Source organism: Bos javanicus, chromosome 24, assembly GCF_032452875.1.
Source record: "Bos javanicus breed banteng chromosome 24, ARS-OSU_banteng_1.0, whole genome shotgun sequence".
Lineage (NCBI taxonomy): Eukaryota > Metazoa > Chordata > Mammalia > Artiodactyla > Bovidae > Bos > Bos javanicus.
This window is the reverse complement of record NC_083891.1, coordinates 23,709,062-23,727,003: the sequence shown is the minus strand read 5'-3', so window position 1 is coordinate 23,727,003 and position 17,942 is coordinate 23,709,062. Positions and strand designations below refer to the sequence as shown.

Here is a 17,942-nt window from a genome sequence, read left to right as displayed (position 1 = left end):
AAAACAATACACAGTTATGGATGTGACTGGTGGTAGAAACAAGGTCTGATGCTGTAAAGAGCAATATTGCATAGGAACCTGGAATGTTAGGTCCATGAATCAAGGCAAATTGAAAGTGGTCAAATGGGAGATGGCAAGAGTGAACATCGACATTTTAGAAATCAGCGAACTAAAATGGACTGTAATGGGTGAATTTAACTCAGATGACCATTATATCTACTACTGTGGGCAGGAATCCCTGAGAAGAAATGGAGTGGTCAACAAGAGTCTGAAATGCAGTACTTGGATGCAATCTCAAAAATGACAGAATGATCTCCGTTTGTTTCCAAGGCAAACCATTCAATATCACAGTAATCCAAGTCTATGCCCCAACCAGTAACACTGAAGAAGCTGAAGTTGAATGGTTCTATGAAGACCTACAAGACCTTTTAGAACTAACACCCAAAAAAGATGTCCTTTTCATTATAGGGGACTGGAATGCAAAAGTAGGAAGTCAAGAAACACCTGGAGTAACAGGCAAATTTGGCCTTGGAATACAGAATGAAGCAGGGCAAAGACTAATAGAATTTTGCCAAGAAAATGCACTGGTCATAGCGAACACCCTCTTCCGACAACACAAGAGAAGACTCTACATGTGGACAGCACCAGATGGTCAACACCGAAATCAGATTGATTATATTCTTTGCAGCCAAAGATGGAGAAGTTCTATACAGTCAGCAAAATCAAGACCAGGAGCTGACTGTGGCTCAGACCATGAACTCCTTGTTGCCAAATTCAGACTTAAATTGAAGAAAGTAGGGAAAACCACTAGACCATTCAGGTATGACCTAAATCAAATCCTTTATGATTATACAGTGGAAGTGAGAAATAGATTTAAGGGACTAGATCTGATAGAGTACACCTTGCTATGTTACTCATTTTTTGTGTTTGACAATATGATAATTGATTCTCTTATGTTTTCTAGTTTACTATTGTATCTTTGCAAATAGGGAATTTTTACTTCTTTTTAATTCAGATGTCTCACTGCTTTCTTTTATCAGATTACATTAGGTAATACCTCCAATACGTGTTGAATAACTAAACAACAGAGAGGCAAGAGAAGGGAGAGTAGGACTATTTCTCTTTACCTAACATATGTCTATGTCTATATTTATATCTAATCTACATAAATAACCAACCTAGCTTTCCTGAAATAAATACCATTTACCTTTCATTATGCGTATGTGTGTATGTATGTGTGTGTGTGTGCGAGCACACCCTTAGTCATTCAGTCATGTCCGACTTCTTACGACTCTTTCAACTGTAGACCACCAGGCCATACAGTGGGTAATGAACATTCTATTTACTGATTTGTAACTTTTTGTGCTATCTTTATTTGGTTTAATTATTGATTTTAAACTAGCTTCAAAAAAAGTTGGGACATATTTCTTCATTTACCCCACTCAAAACATTTTATTTGGCATTGTGATTATCTGTTCTTCAGAAGTTTGTAGGTTTCTTTTGGGAAACTGACTGGACTGGGTGCTTTATTATAGAGTTGTTGTTTAGTCACTAAGTCGTGTCTGACTCTTTTGCAAGCCCATGAACTGTAGCCGCCAGGTTCCTCTGTCCATGGGAGTTCCCAAGCAAGAATACTGGAGTGGTTTGCCATTTCCTTCTCCAGGGGATCTTCCTGAACCAGGGATCGAACCCACATCTCCTGCATCAGCAGGCAGATTCTTTACCCCTGAGCCACCAGGGATGCCCTTTATTGTACAGTAGTTTCTTAGTAATGTTTAAAATTCCTTCTACAGAAATTCATGTGCTAAGATTTTTATCTCTAAAAGATCAGTTTTGTTAAAAGTTATTTTCCTATATATATTAATTTAAACCAGGCGTTCAAATTTATTTTCATAGAGGCTTTCAAAGAATCCTCTTTCAATATTTTATTAAATGCTTCTTCTATTTCAATGTTACTACCTTTATGCCATTTCTTACTTTGTATGTCTGTGTTTTCTCCATTTTCTTTCTTTTTTCCTCAGGATTTTTATTTTATTTTATTTTATTTAACATTACAATATTCTATTGGTTTTACCATATATCAAAATGAATCTGCCACAGGTATACATTTTCTTTATTAATTAAGCAGACGTCTACCACCATTAGGTAGAAGTTCATTATATTAGGTAAATATTCTGTTGTTTTCCAATGAACCAATATATTTATTAGTCAAAGTTATCATTTTTTTGTGCTGTATCACATTAAGTTCTTTTTTTAAACTACACTTTATTAAAGTATGATCATCACACAAAAGGCTATTCCTATTTAATGCATACAAGTAATGATTTGGAGACACATGTACACCATGAAACCATCACGATGTTTGTCATAAATATACCCATCACCTATATACATTTCCCCTTGCCCTCTTTATTTTTGTGATAAGAGTACTTAACATAAAGTATACACTTTAAGCCAATTTTTAATTTGCAAAAAATTAGCAGACACAAACCTCAGTTAAACAGAGTTGGGAGATCAGAAAGGGAAGCTCTCACATCCTGGGATGATATTAGAGCCCAAAGGGAAGAAGAAAGACTCCTCCTTCCTTGCAAGGACTCAGCCAATAAAAAGCCATGCGCTCTTTGTTTACTAAAATCATCCCACCTCCCTTTCCCTCTCTATATAAGTGTTCTTTCTTTGCTGTGCGGCTGCAGCTAACCTGTACCTTGTCACCAGGGCTTCCCTGATGGCTCAGTCAGTAAAGAAACTGTCTGCATCCAGGAGACCCGGGTTTGATCCCTGGGTGGGGAAGATTCCCCTGGAGAAAGGAATGGAAACCCACTCCAGCAATCTTGCCTGGAGAATCCCATGGACACAGGAGTCTGGTGGGGTTGCAAAGAGTTGGACATGACTGAGTGACTAACACTTTCACTTGTCATGGTTGTAGATTCCAAACTGTAAATCTCTACTGATCCCAAATAAAGTCATCTTTGCTAGAGACATACCTAGCAGGCTGTTTATTTTAGGTCTACATTTGGTGGCCCCTGCAAGGGATGGAGAAGACCCCCGACAGCTCTGAGCCTAGTGAGAACACAGGCCTGGTGCTCACGATTGAGCCCGTTGCTGCTCACTGCTTGTCTCTCCAGCCCTGAATTTCCAAGGTACCTCTTTCTTTTGGATCCAAGCTCCATCCTCTGCTTCTGGAACTCTCCAGGCTTTGTTTGGGATCTATTATAAGGTTTTATTTTTCTAGATAAGGCCTTGTTCTGTAGGCAAGTATTCATTTGGCACTTTGATCTGATTTTGAAATCAGACTGTTTCAACCAAAGCTGTCTGAAAATGCTTTTCACTTTCCTTCTGGAGCAGGGGCTACTTCTCTGAATCTGTGCTGGTTTTTCAGCCTTGGCCTATAATTTTGGATAGGGCTATTCTCTGAAAACTGGCTGGGAAAAAAGCCTTTGGCCTGACTTCTCCAGGACCAAGCTGTCTCTTTAGAACTGGCTGAGATTAGCTGGTTTGAATTGAGCTGTTTGAGCTGTAAATTGTTTGAGCTATTTGAAAATTGTTCTTTAGAGAAAACTGTCTGAGAAAAGAGATCCAAGTTATATAAATATTTTAAGGGTGCTCCCCTATGGGGACTTGGCCGATTTTATGTTTAAAAGCGGCAGTCATTCCTGATGAGTGCCTTCAACAAAATGGACAAAGGAGACCAAACATAATTTAGAATATCAATAGCCATTATGGGAAATTTTTGAAATGCACAAACTTAATTTCCTTAAAGCCGAGTTGGACTTCAGAAGCTCAGACATTTCCAGGACTGAGTGGGATGCTTATTTCAGTTGGTTTTTCAAAGCTTCCCAAAGTTATCAGGAACCTACGATTGCCTCTCTGCAAAAGATTTTGAGATTAACTGAGGCAAGCAAACTATTAAAGGAAAATAAAATTGACCCCAAGGCTGCAAGTTCTTTTTCCTTGGCTTCTCTATCTCAGGCTGTGCCTCCCTCACCATCTTAAGTCTCTTTCTCAGCTCCTTGCCCTCAGACTCACCTCTGGCTCCCTCTTTCTCCTTCCCTTCCCCACTATCTACGCCTTCTCTATACCTCAGCTTCCCCAAGTTAATTATCCTGTCAAACTTCACTTTCTCTCAGAAACTCTTTTCCACTCACTTTTCCTCTGAACTTGTCAGAACCTGCCCCTTTAAAATTAAGTCTTATGGGGATCCAGAAGGGAAACCCTTAATTTCTTGTATTCCGTGGACTCAAGCTGAACCATGAGCCATAGTCAAAGATTTTCCCAAAGTAACTGAAGATCTTCCCAGATCTGATGAGGATTTTAATACAGTCATTCAAACTTATCAGTCTGCTTTCCTTCACTTATATCGACTGGTTCATATACTTGGTGAAAGTCAGGCCTAGCATTGGATGAGAGCTGCTAATTGGGAAAATCCTGAAAGGTGGCTCAAATTACAACTGGGAAACCAGCCCACGGATTATTATATGACTAGGCTCCATTATCGGAGAAGGCAATGGCAACCACTCCAGTGTTCTTGCCTTGAGAGTCCCAGGGACGGGGAAGCCTGGTGGGCTGCCATCTATGGGGTTGCATAGGGTCGGACACGACTGAAGCCACTTAGCAGCAGCAGCAGCAGCAGGCTCCATTATTGAGCACTTCTGAGGGCTTTTCAAGAGCCTGTTGATTGGAACAAAATTCAGGCTTGCAGGCAAGAATCTCATGATCCTGTTCATGAATATCACAATCCACTTCAGAGAGTTTTTAAGGAAACAATTAGGTAGCTTTTAATTGTTATGTTTATTAATGGACTGAACCATGACCTTTTCCTTCTGGTAAAAAAGACCAGGATGGAATAGGAAACTGTGTGTACTCCAGATTGAGTTAATCTGGCAAATGAGCCCACTCCCAGTCTAAATGATTTATCTCAAAGGAAGACCACAAAAACTCTTGCTCATCAACTCCAGTAAATGAAGGCTCCTAAATGAAACCCAAACCCTCCTAGTTTCTACTATTATTGCAAAGAGGACATTGAAAATGAGATTTTTACAAATGTAAGCACTTTCGTCACTTTTTAGCCCCCTAACTATACTTTCCAGTGTCTTTCCAATTCTCCATGATAGGGCTCTGAGAAACTACAAGAGCTCTTTCTAGTCTTCTCTCTAAATCAATTCAGAGAAACATTTCTCCAATTGGGGGTGAATCTCTTTCAGTCCTAATGTATATCAGAGCCACACTCTCGATGTTCAACCCCACTGCTATAAAGCAGCCCCTGCCTCAGAGTATTGAAACAGTTCAAATAGCTAAAATGAACCTCACAAAGTTCCTGTCTCTGATCCTATTCCCATTCGTTTAAGTTTTTTGAGATAGACACATTCTTTTCTCCTTAGTTTCTCCACCCATGATTCATTTATTAGGCCAAGAATTCTTTGAGAAGTATCATACTGGAATTTATCCCAAAAGAGAACAGTGGTTCTAGGAACTGATGATAGTTATCGAAGTAACCAATCAGGTGAATGAAATGAAGCTTTGACATATTTTATTTGTTCCATCTCTGATGATACTGAGCAGATTCTGAAAACGCCAATCATTTGTCCCTATTACATTCACTACCATTTTTCTTATGCACACAATCTTTAACTGATATTGGCCAAACTCACAGAGCATCTACCATCAAGATTCAAATAGGTCTCTCAAAACCTCTTCCCAAATTAATCAATACCCTATAAGTAAAGAAACCCATTATAGGAGATTACTAGTGTCAAGACCTCATTATCCATTGTACTGGTCTTTGTACCTATTCTCTTTTACTGGTGAGAAAACTTACAGGCTGAGGGTGGAGGTTTGTCTAGGACTTCTGAGCAATAACATTGTTATCCCTTAATACCCTATTGTTCCTAAACCTCATACATTACTAACATCCATGGGAATTACCAGAAGTAAATTTTTTACTGTAACTGATTATGCAATGCATTTTTTAGTATTCCATTTGATAAAGCTCACCAATATCTTTTTGCCTTCACTTGGGAAGAAAAGCAATTCATCTGGACAGTAATGCTTCAGGGTTTTACTGAGAGTCCTTTTTGTTTTTTGCAAATCCTGAAGGCTGATCTGAATGATATAAAGTTCCCCAGTGGCTTGATTTTGTTGCAATATGTGGATGATTTGCTTCTTTGCTCTCCTTCTTAAGCCTCCTCACAGAAATACAGCATCCACTTGCTAAAGCTTTTAGCTTTAAAGGGACATAAGATCATCAAAGAAAAATTGCAGTTTGACCAAACCTAGGTTCGATATTTAGGGCATGTGCTATCAAAACAAGGGCTATACCTAGATAGACTTCATGGTGTCCTAAGTTTTTCAAAGCTAAGAAGCAGGTGTGAGGTTTTCTCAGACCATTTGGTTACTGCTGAAACTGGATTTCAGTTTTCTCTCTTATAGCCAATCTCCATATGTTTTATTAAAATAAAAATGACCCCAACCCAGTTTTACGGGAAGAACCAAATGACATAGTCTTCAAGGTTTTAAAGGAGAGTTTGAGGAAACTACCTGCCATTAGGCATATTGATTATTGGATTCACTTTTCCCTTCTGTAGATGAAAACTACCTTTGGTGTATTTAAGCCAGCTTGTCTTCTTTGAAATCTTTTTGTTAATTGTTCCTCACACAACTCTTTAACATTGTGGAAACCTTGACACACACACACACCCCGCCGCCCACCCCCTACCCCCCTACACCTCACAGATCACAGCCTTGTTGTGGCGAAGGGGCTTACATAACTCAGCGAAGCTATAAGCCATGCCTGGCAGGTCCACCCAAGACAGAGTGATCGTAAGTGGAGAATTCTGACAAAATGTAGTCCACTGGAAGAAGGAATGGCAAACCACTTCAGTGGTCTTGCCACAAGAACCCCATGAATGAAAAGGCAAAAAGTACAAAAACACAAAAAGAAATGACCCTGAAAGATAAGCCCCCAGGTCAGTAGGTGTCCAATATGATACTGGGGAAGAGCAGAGGGCAATTACTAATAGCTCCAGAAAGAAGTGGCTGGGCCAAAGCAGAAACACCATTCGGTTGTGGATAGGTCTAGTGATGAAGGTAAAGTCCAATGCTGTAAAGATCAACATTGCATAGGAACCTGGAATATTAGGTCCATAAATCAATGGACCTAATTGTAAATTGTATGTGGTCAAGCAGAAGATGTAAATTGTAAATTGTATGTGGTCAAGCAGAAGATGGCAAGACTGAACATCAAAATATTAGGAATCATTGGATTAAAATGGATAGGAAAGGGTGAATTTAATTCAGATGATGATTATATCCTATTACTGTAGGTAAGAATTCCTTAGAAGAAATGGAGTAGCCCTCATAGTCAACAAAAAAGTCCAAAATTCAGTACTGCATGCAGTCTCAAAAATGACAGTGATCTTTGTTCATTTCCAAGGCAGATCATTCAGCATCACAATAATCAGTCTATGCCCCAACCACTGATGCAGAAGAAGCTGAAGTTGACCTGTTCTAGGAAGACCTACATCACCTTCTATAACTAATGTCAAAAAATGATGTCCTTTTCCTCATAGGGGTTAAACCCAAGGAAACAAGCCAAGACCCATACTAATCAAACTAACAAAGACTAAGCATAAAGAAAGGATATTAAAAGCATAAGGGGAGAAGCAACAAGTAACATACAAGGGAAATCCCATAGACTTAACAGGTTATCTTTCAGCAGAAATTCTGCAGGCCAGAACGGAATGGCAGGATATATTTAAAGTCCTGAAAGGGAAAAATCTACAACCAAGATCACTGTACCTGGCAAGGATCTCAAAACTGATGGAAAAATAAAAAGCTTTTCAACAAGCAAAAGGTAAGAGAATTCAGTACCACCAAATCAGCTTTATAACAAATATTAAAGGGACTTATATAGTTAAGAAATACAATAGAAGAAAAAAGATCTATAAAATCAACCCCAGACAATTAAGAAAATGGCAATAGGAACATATATATCAATAATTACTTTAAATGTAAATAGACTAAATGCTCCAACCAAAAGACACAGACTGGCTGAATGGACACAAAAACAAAACACATATATATGCTGTCTACTAGGAACACACTTCAGACCTAAAGACATATACAGACTGAAAGTGAGAGGATGGAAAGTATACTCCATACAAATGGGAAGCAAAAGAAAGCTGGAGTGGCAATCTTCATATCAGACAAAATAGACCTTAAAATAAAGAAGATACAAGAGATAAGGAAGGACACTACATAATGATCAAGGGATCAATCCAAGAGGAAGACATAACAATTGTAAATATCTGTACACCCAACATAGGAGCACCTCAATACATAAGACAAACACTAATGGACATAAAAGGAGAAATGGACAGTAACACAATAATAGTAGGAGACTTTAATACCAATGGACAGATCATCAAAACAGAAAATTTATAAGGAAACACAAGATTTAAATGATACATTAGATGAAATGGATCTCATTTAAATCTTCAGGACATTCCATCCAAATGCAGAAGAATACACCTTCTTCTCAAGTGCACATGAAACTTTCTCCAGGATAAACCACATCTTGGGTCACAAATCAAACCTCGGTAAATTGAAGAAAATTGAAATCATATCAAACATCTTCTCTGACCACAATGCTATGAGACTAGATATCAATTACAAGAAAAAAATTGTAAGAAATACAAACACATGGAGATTAAAAAACACGTTTCTAAATAACCAACAGGTTACTGGAGAAATCAAAAGGGAAATCAAAAAAATTTCTAGAAACAAAAGACAATGAAAACTCAAGAACTCAAAACTAGTGGGATGCAGTGAAAGCAGTTCTAAGAGGAAACTTTATAGCAATACGATCCTACCTCAAGAAACAAGAAAAACATTAAATAGACAACCTAATTTTACACCTGAAACAACTGGAAAAAGAAGAACATCATAAGAGATTAGAATGCAAAAGTAGGAAGTCAGGAGAAACCAGGAAGAGCAAGCAAGTTTGGCCTTGGAGTACAAAATGAAGCAGGGTAAAGGCTAACAGAGTTTTGTCAAGAGAACACACCAGTCATAGCAAACACCCTTTTCTAACAACCCAAGAGATAACTCTACACATGGTCAACAACAGATGATCAATACCAAAATCAGATCGATTATGTCCTTTGCAGGTCATATAGAAACTCTATTCAGTAAATAAATAAGACCTGGAGCCGACTATGGCTCAGATTATGAGTTCCTCATTGCAAAACTCAGGCTTAAATTGAAGAAAGTAGGGAAAACCACTAGTCCATTCAGAGATGACCTAAATCACATCCCTTGTGATTCTACAGTGGAAGTGATGAATAGATTCAAGGGATTATATCCTGTAGACAGAGTTCCTAAGAAACTATGGACAGAGGTTAGTAATACTGTACAGGAGTCAATGACCAAAACCACCCAAAAGAAAAAGAAATGCAAGAAGGCAAAGTGATTCTCTGAGGAGTCTTTACAAATAGCTGAGAAAATAAGAGAAGCAGAAGGCAAAGAAGAAAGCAAAATTTATACCCATCTGAATGCAGAGTTCTAGAGACTATCAAGGAGAGATAAGAAGGCCTTCTTAAATGAACAATGCAAAGAAATAGAGGAAAACAAGAGAATGGGAAATATTAGAGGTCTCTCCAAGAAAACTGGAGATACCAAGGGAACATTCCATGCAAGGATGGGCACGATAAAGGACAGAAAGAGTAAGGCCCTAACAGAAGCAAAAGTGATTACACAGATTACAAGAAAAGAAGTGGCAGAATACATGGAAGAACTATACAAGAAAGGTCTTAATGATCCAGATAACCATGATGGTTTAGTCCCTCACTTAGAGCCGGACATCCTGCATCCTGAAGTGTGAAATCAAGTGGGCCTTAGGAAGATTACTTCAAGCAGAGCTAGAGGAGGTGATGGGATTCTAGCCAAACTACTTAAAATCCTAAAAGATGCTGTTAAAGAGCTGCATTCAATATGTCAGCAAATTTAGAAAACTCAGCAGTGGCCACAGGACTGGAAAAGGTCAGTTCCAATTCCAGTCCCAAAGGAGGGCAATGTCAAAGAATGTTCAAAGTACAGTACAATTGTGCTCATTTCACATACTAGCAAAATTATACTCAAATCCTTCAAGCTAGGCTTCAGCAGTATATGAACTGAGAATTTCCAGATGCACAAGCTGGGTTTCAAAGAGGCAGAGGAAGCAGAGATCAAATTGCCAACATTCATTGAATCATAGAGAAAGCAAAGGAGTTTCAAAAAAACATCTACTTCTGCTTCATTGACTTTACACTAAAGCCTTTGACTGTCTGGATCTCAACAAACCGTGGAGAATTCTTAAAGAGATGAGAATACCAGACCACCTTACTTGTCTCCTGAAAAATCTGTTTGCAAGTCAAGAAGCAATAGTTAGAACCCAATATGGAATGACTGACTAGTTCAAAATTGGGAAAGGAGCATGACAAGGCTGTATATCATCACCCTGCTTGTTTAACTTCTACGCAGGGTACATAAGGCAAAATGCTAGACTGGATGAATCACAGGATGGAATAAAGATTGCCTGGAGAAATATCAACAACCTCAGATATGCAGATGATACCACTCTAATGGCAGAAAGTGAAGAGGAACTGAAGAGCCTTTTGATGAGGATGAAAGAGGAGAGTGAAAAAACTGGCTTGAAACTCAACATTAAAAAAACTTATGGTGTCCAGTCCCACAAGTTCATGGCAAATAGAAGGGGGAAAAGTGGAAACAGTGACAGGTTTTATTTTCTTGGAGTTCAAAATCACTGCAATGGTAACCACAACTATGAAATTAAAAGACTCTTGCTCCTTGAAAGGAAAGCTGTGACAAACCTAGATAGCATATTAAGAAGCAGAAACATCACTATGGCAACAAAGGTCCATATAGTCAAAGCTATGTTTTTTCCAGTAGTCATGTACAGATGTGAGATTTGGGCCATAAAGAAGATTGAGAACCAAAGAATTGATGATTTCCAATTGTGGTGCTGGAGAAGACTCTTGAGAGTCCCTTGGACTGTAAGGAGATCAAACCATTCAATCCTAAAGGAAATCTACCCTGAAATTCTTCAGAAGGACAGATGCTGAAGCTGAAACTCCAATAGTTTGATCAACTCATGGGAAGGACCAATTCATCGGAAAAGATACTAATGCTGGGAAAGGCAGAAGGCAATAGGAGAAAGGGGCAGGAAAGGATGAATTGGTTAGATAGTATCAAAAACTCAATGGACATGAATTTAAGCAAACTCTGGAAAACAGTGGAGGACAGAAGAGCCTGGTGTGCTACAGCCCATGGGATTGCAAAGAGTCGGACACGACTTAGTGACTGAACAACATCAAACCTTGACCTAGCTACTCTTCTCCCTTCTTCACTGATGAAGCCCCTCATGACAGCTTTAAGCTGAGGAATCATCTCCTGATTCCTTGTGCTGATCTGCAGGAAATTCCTCGGATCATTGATGGTTCTTGTTTAAAAGGTGACATGGCAAATATTGTGTTCAGTATGCTATTGCTATTCCTTTTGATACTGTTGATGCAACATCTTTACCTATGTCTACTTTGGCTCAACAGGCTGAATTAAGCACTCTTAACATGGGTTGCACATTAGCCAAGAGCAAAGCTGCCAATATTTATACTGATATTGGATGTGCTTTCAATGTAGCTCATGATTTTGGAATGTTGTGGAAACAGCATGTCTTTCTCACTTGAAGCAGATATAAAATTGTAAATGTCCTTAATGTATAAGAATTATTGGACCCAGTACTTTTGCCTGCTGCTTCAGCTATTATTAAGATTCTAGGGCATTCTAAACATGACCGTCTGGGAACTGGGGAAATCACCTTGCTGATATTTCCACAAGGAATTCTGCCCTTAAAGGAACCAGTGGCAGCCAAATCTCGATGTCATGGCCCAAGGGAATAGTTCCCTCAATGATAATTTTAAAAAACTGTCCAGAGAAGCCCAGAAATTGACCTCAAAATATGGAAAACCAAACCTGAAATTCAACAATTATTAGTTTGATAAAAAGAGAAAGCTTTGGTTATGACCAAATAACAACCCAGTCCTTCTGGAGACTAAAATCCTCACTCCTTGCCAGTGTACATGCAGTAAACCGTTTGTCTACTGACAAAATGATATCCTTCATGAATCAGTACTGGTGGGGTGACATTAATAAGGCCATAAAAAGTGCCTACTTCATTTATTCCACTTGTTCAAAGTACAATCAAAGGATGCCTGTTTGTACAGCTCCCAGGCATTTTTAACTGCCTAATGGACCAGTCAAGGTGTGGCAAATGCATTTTATACAACTTCTTCCTTCAGATGGATATAAATGTTTTAGTCATGGTCTACATATTTTCACCCTTGCACACAGGCTCCTGCCTCTTGGGTGACTAAAGTACATTTGAAAAAGATTATCCTTATGTACAGAACTCCTTTCAAACTTCATAGTGATCAAGGAACCCATTCTACTAATAAGGTATTTTGACAAGTCTGCAGAGTTTGGACAGTTATACTCTTTTCTTGTTTACCACCCTCAATCCTCTGATTTAGTTGAATTCATCAAAACCATTATTAAGACTCATTTGGCAAAATGTGTATAGGCCCTACCTTAGTCAAAAGCATTGTCATTGGCCCTTCTAAATCTCAAATCCACCCCCTATTTACAGAGAGATAGTTTACATAACTTTCTACATAACAAAGAAAGATGTAAATTTCATACTTCATGCAAGTATGAAGGTCCAAAATCCGAGTCAAAATATGAAGTCCTTTTTATCCAGTAGTCCCTGTACCATGGCTTCCCAGGTGATGCAGTGGTAAAGAATCCTCCTGCAATGCAGGAGATGCAACTTCGATCCCTGGGTAGGAAAGATCTCTGGAGTAGGAAATGACAACCTGTTCCAGTACTCTTGCCTGAAAAACTCCATGGACAGAGGAGCCTGGCGGGCTACAGTCCATGGGGTCACAAAGAGTTGGACATGACTGAGCAACTGAGCACACACACAGAGATAAAGATAACCATGACAACTTAATAGTCTTACTGAATATGAAGCTTGACTGAGTTGGTAGCTTTCACCAGACTACCTTCCAATGGCTCACAAACATTTATAATATCTTACAAAATGTTAGTGCATTTAGTGTCTATATTTTAATCAGCCTCTTCTTGTTCATTCTCTCACATGCTGCAGGCATAATACTCTCCTTCAAATTTAGAGTAATCTTGACTGAGGAAAGAAGTGTATAGCACAGCTGCTACTGCAACCTCCAGTGGGTCTTGGAATAGTCAGAGTCATCCTTGGGATATAATGGCCTGTCATGGCTACTGTGTTCCTTCATTCTCCCCCGACTCCTCTCCCATCAGACTTCTCCAGAGTTAATTAAAGCCTGATCAGGTATGCCAGGGCAAGCCCTACATGCACACTTGGCTTCTGGTTTTCAGTGTGCTCTGTCTGATGCTTTCATCTTGATTTCCAATCCATGAGTTTCCTGGTGTAATACTCTGTCGTAGCATAACACAATTTCTTTGAATGACTATCCTTGCTCTTTTTTGTCCAGCCCTCTTTCCAAAGAGCTGGATCTGCCCGGTTGCTGCTAATCCTGACAGATCTTCTGGAAAGATGCCTTCTTGAACCCTGACCCAGTGTAAGACTTCCTGAAATAGATGTTCTTCAGGACATACTGTACCTCCTGTCACTAAAGACTGAATCACACCCAAGTTTGAAATATTTTTCATACTTGTGGTCTCCAAAAAAAGGATACACATGTCCCAGGGAACATGCAAAATCAAATATTGAGGATCTGGAAACAAAAATTAGGTTGTCCATATTTATAACTTTTTCAGATAAAAGAAAGAAAAAAAATAATGGATACATTCCTATTTCTAATACTTAGAGTGATACTGGGATACATGTCATGAAGAGACTGTCAGGTATCCTGAGAGAAAAGAATGAAAAATTATATGATACGTAGGATCTCATAGTGGCCTTCTAAGTTATTGATTCAGTTTCAAATCATTCATTCATTCACAGTGTACTGTGAAGTAATAGATTGATCAAAAAGAATCACCCTTGGTATACACAGGGAGTTGGTTTCAAGACCCGCACTGAAAACAAATTCTGCAGATGCTTAAGTCCCTTATTTAAAATGGCATAGTATCATAGCTGACTGTATCCGCAAGGATGTGGAAGCCGCAGAACAGAGGGCCAACTGTACATGATTTTAAATAGAATCTTTAGAACACCTTGTAAAGAAATCAGGAGGGATCATGAAAACCTTTTGTACCATACAGGAGTTTGAAGTTTATCCAATAGTGAAATACTTAAAACAGTCTTTCAGCTTAAAGAGTTATATATTTCTTTTGTTTAACAAAAATACATTTGTTCCAATTTTTCATATTTTTATATGATATATATGGCTGTCAACTATTATAACTATATATATAGTTACAGTTATTGCTTTAAGGGAGACATGCTATTTAGCAATACTTGAAAAAAATAGCTGCTTTTCCAAAAGAATCTTAAGAATAAAAGAGAATGCTGAAAATAGATGTTTGAAAATGTTACTGTCATTAAGTGAATTTTGTGGCTGATGAAATATTAAGTATTTCAACTCTAAATAAAAGATTTACACGTTTGGTCATGTTAACAAAAACATTTGGAAATAGACTTTTCTAATCCGTTAATCTTGCAAATGAAGAATTTCGGTAATTTATTTTTAACCAGTTTGGTAAAGTGATTAAAATCCAACATCTTTCAATTAGCTTGCTAAAGCAAATCATTGGCATTGTATGGAAATACATTAGCTGAACTAACATACATTTTTGCATTCATTATTGGTGAATGTGGTTGAAAATGTACATTATCTTGCAATTGACATGTACACACTGATATATTTAAAATGGATAATCAACAAGGACCTGCTGTATAGCACAGGGAACTCTGCTCAATGTTCTGTAATAACCTAATGGGAAAAGAATTTGAAAAAAAAATAGATACAGGTATAAATGTAACTGAATCACCTTGCTCTACACCTGAAACTAACACATTGTTAATCTACTACACGCCAATATAAAATAAAAATTTAAACAAGAATAAATTAAAAAGAAAATGTGCTTTATCTTTTAATAAGTACAGTAATTGAAACTTTTCTTCCTTTAGTTTTATATATATTTGCAAGTTCAATAGCCACTAGAAACAGGACTTGAAATAAAGCTAATTTAGAACTCAACTAGCTTTATTTCTAATTTAGTTAATTAATAAGTTTAATTCAAATTTAAACTACATTTAAAAAAAATAAAATATTTTATTACATGCTGTCACTAAAAACTGATTGACATTTCAATGAGAACAAAAATGTAGTATCCTTAATGAATTAACTAAATGAAAAATGACAAGTATCTTATTTAATCTTTAGAACTTTCTTCATATTTTGTGATTTGTGTATATTTGATAAGATATAAATTGCTAATCGGAGAAGGCAATGGCACCCCACTCCAGTACTCTTGCCTGGAAAATCATATGGACAGAGGAGCCTAGTAGGCTACAGTCCATGGGGTCGCTAGAGTCGGACACGACTGAGCAACTTCACTTTCACTTTTCACTTTCATGCGTTGGAGAAGGAAATGGCAACCCACTCCAGTGTTCTTGCCTGGAGAATCCCAGGGACGGGGAAGCCTAGTGGGCCGCCGTCTATGGGGTCGCACAGAGTCAGACACGACTGAAGTGACTTAGCAGCAGCAGCAGCAAATTGCTAATATTCTAGAGAGTAAGAGTAGTAGTGCATGTAGTTTTAACATTTTTTGAAATTCTTTAGGATGTGCCCTTATGAAACTATATTGTAAAACCACTCCATTTGACCTTGTAGGTATCCTCTAGGTGTTTTCTGAGGTTAACTGTACCCTAGGACTCTATACCAATGTGAACAGAAGACCAAAAAAAAGTTCAATTCCTCATCACAAACTCACAAATTTATAGCTAAAGTTATTTATACATAAAGACATAAGCACATGCACACTGAGCAAGTTCAAAAGTAACAATACAGTAACAACAATTACTGAATCTAAGTGAACAATATATGTGTTCATTCTTCCCAGTTTTAGCTTTATGGTAATGTTTTAAGGTAAAATGTTTGAAGAATAAAGCTCTCTATGTATACTTCATGAAAAATTAATTTTCACTGTGAATTATCTCCTAAATATCACTTCTAGTGAGCAAATAATTATTTGACTCCTGTGATATGAAGACACATATTTGAAAGGAAATATTTCTGTTTGCCTTAATTTTTCACTTTAATCTGCATACATATATATACATGTGTATGTATATACACAGTTCTAAGTTTCAACTACAGCTGGAGAGGAATCTTTCCTGAGTAGGAAATGTCATAAAAAGCATTTTTTTCTCTGTAAAACAGTTCTAATACATTAGCAATTCTAAGACAGGATTTATTCTTGGCAAAATACATTCTACAGCTGCTATTTATATTCATTCCATTTTAATATTTTCTTTATCAATTTGTAAACAGGAGGCCAGATAAAAAAGATGAAAAATTCAAGAGGGTTGATGTTGCCTGAAAAAAAAGGTGCTGAATACCCTTCACCATGGGAACCATCCAGAAGACAAAAATGTACACAGATTTCTAAAACGGCCTTCCAAACCTTCAATGGCATTGAAGTTGAATTTTGTAGCTTTTCTTCCTTCTGCATATGTATAAACTGAGAATAGAAACCATCCCCTGTAAGGAGGTTTCTATACATATATCAAAGGATTTTGATGACATTATAATAACCAATAGAGTGAAGCTGGGGCAGTTTGTGATGATTTTGGATTCTCAAGACATTTACCTTCTGTTATAAAATATTAATGAAACAGCTGACAAGCCAACAAAATTCTAAAGGAGCTCATCTCACAGGAGAGAAATTTGTTGACATTGATTTGGACTGTGAAGTGGGTTTTATGAACTCCCAGATATGTACGTGCCTATTATTACCTTTGTGTTAATTGTGTATTCAAGGGAGAGATGCAGAGCTTTCAGAGGTGGACATCATCGTAACCTCTTTCATTATTCAATGCATTTCAAAGCTATGGGGCAAGACAGTGCTTGGGCTGTTGCTATTTTTATTTGCTTTTAAATAGAGTGACTTATCTTGCAAAATGAATGTGAATAGGTTATTGTTGTTTTAGTATTAAACATTTTGTGGTTTAATTTTTTTATGGCTGCAAGAATTTCAGGGCATGGTGATTTTTATTAGGTAGAAAAAACCAGGCAATGATGATCAGAAACACTTTCCTCTAATAGTAGTAAAAGTTGCTATAACTGGAAAGTTTAGGGCAAGAGGATAGCTCCTAACTGCTGGCAGTTGAAAAGTGCTGGGAAAGAAAAGCAGCAGTGCATACATATAGAGATAGATAATAGTAGGGCTTTCGGTTCAAGATGGCAGAGTAGAAGGTCATGCACTCACCTCCTCCTGCAAGAGCACCAAAATCACAGCTAGCTGTTGAACAACCATCGACAGGAAGATACTGGAACTTACCAAAAAAAAGATCTCCCATGTCCAAAGACAAAGAAGAACCTGCAGTGAGATGGTAGGAGGGGCACAATCACAATAAAATCAAATCCCATACCTGCCACTTTGGTGACCCATAAACTTGTTGTTGTGCAGCTGCTCAGTCGTGTCCGACTCTTTGTGATCCCATGGACTGCAGCATACCAGGCCTCCCTGTCCCTCACCATCTCCTGGAGTTAGCTCAAACTCATATCCACTGAGTCTGTGATGCCATCCAAACATCTCATCGTCTGTCATCCCCTTCTCTTCCTGCCTTCAATCTTGCTGAGCACCAGGATATTTTCCAATGAGTTGGCTCATAACCAAAATATTGGAGCTTCAGCTTCAGCATTGGTCCTTCCAATGAATAT

At 37.9% G+C, this 17,942-nt stretch overlaps 1 long non-coding RNA gene across 1 annotated transcript; it reads left to right on the top strand.

Annotated features, from left to right (window-relative positions):
- Positions 1-622: 622 nt before the first annotated feature.
- Positions 623-17,824, top strand: LOC133237381 (uncharacterized). The gene is made up of 3 exons (XR_009733167.1): positions 623-820; positions 13,217-13,420; positions 16,551-17,824. It is a non-coding gene; the product is annotated as an uncharacterized LOC133237381 (long non-coding RNA).
- The last annotated feature ends 118 nt before the right edge of the window (positions 17,825-17,942 follow it).